We start from the raw sequence: 1,683 nt of genomic DNA on the forward strand, positions 1-1,683 counted from the left end.
GTGGGGAAGGGGAGGCGGAGGGGGAGGGTAAGTGGGGAAGGGGGAGGGGAAGGGGGGAAGGGGAGGTGGTAGGGTGGAGGGGGAAGGGAGGGGAAGGGGAGGATGGAGGGGGAGGGGAGGGCAGAGGGGGGAGGGGAGGGGAAGGGGAGGATGGAGGACGGGGGAGGGGAGGATGGAGGGGGGAGGACGGGGGAGGGGAGGGGAGGTAACATTACATTACACACACACAAACTGTTTTATGTTCAATGGTCTGGCGGCAGGGATGGAACATCACGTAATCGCTCTGAACGAATCAGCGCGCTGCTCTGCCACCGTCTCAGATTCTGTGTATAATATTCCTCGCTGAAAAAAAATATGGATCTAAAGATGAAAGAAAAAAAAAACCTATGTGGTGTGAATGGCAATGTTCCTCGCTAAAATGTGAAAAAACGCAATCGCTTTTCGCTCTGAATTACGTGCGAACGCGTAACTGTGAGTTTATGGGCGGCAAGGAACATCACGTGATTGCTCTGAGCGAATCAGCGCGCTGCTCTGCCACCGGCTCAGATTCCGTGCATAATATTCCTCGCTGAAATGCGCTGAGGTAAAAATATGGTAAAAAAATATTGTGAAATATTTTTTTTTAGGTCGGCCATGTTCTTCCCAGGCCCAATGGCCATATCTATGCCAGATATCAAGCACGTGAGCCTCTCCGTTTAGGAGTCTATCGTTAACATTACACACACACACACACACACACACACACACACACACACACACACACACACAAAAACTGTGTTTTATATATACACAAAGAATTAAGTTAAGCACCCCCCCCCCCGTTTTTTTACAACCTCGCACATTACAAGTTTTGTTGTCGTCAAAACAGTGTAATATACCCATGATATTGCTATATTTTCTGGAGAAGTGATATTATGGTCACATAAAAACATAACAATCATGCCGTTTTCAATATTTTATTCTGAATAATTTAAGGTGAAATTTTTTGGAATTTTAGGCATATTTTCACCTCAATTTAAGTATGGAGCTATAGGTCCATCACGGACAGTGTGGATGACGTTTATGTTTTCTAACGTACAGTCATTGTTCTGAGAAGACCTCTAGCGATCTTTGCGTCAATAACGTGTGTAGGACCCACGTGATCGGATCACTGACTCAACCAATCACTTTTTTTCACTTTGATCACTCAATTTCATCAATGGATAATTGCTAATGTCTTACCAATCATTATTTGATCTCACATACCTTAGAATATATGCCAATGTATACATATACACAAAGAATATATATTAGGGGGTGCTTACCTTAATTCGTTGTGTAGGGGTGCTTAACTTAATTCTTTGTGTATATATAGATATATACTAGCTTGGTGAGGCGAGCGAATACTGAGGTACGGGCTTATTTTAGCTGAGTCGAATGACTGTACCTGAGTTGCTGTGTTGTCATGATTTACACCAATCATAAAACAAACAATTACTTTGCACAAATGTATTTGTTGTGTTTGTGATATTACATTTTTATAGGCAATTTAGGTTGAAGATTTAAGTTGAATGTTTTTTTTTCAAGAAAGAACCCTCAGCACACACATAGGGGAGGGGTAGGTGCAGACTGGAAGTTTGGGACGTGACGATTACACTCACCACCACGTAATTCAAAACACCTCACCACCAAGTAATTTAAAAC

This window comes from Myxine glutinosa, chromosome 10 (genome assembly GCF_964187855.1).
Source record: "Myxine glutinosa chromosome 10, kmMyxGlut1.1, whole genome shotgun sequence".
NCBI lineage: Eukaryota > Metazoa > Chordata > Myxini > Myxiniformes > Myxinidae > Myxine > Myxine glutinosa.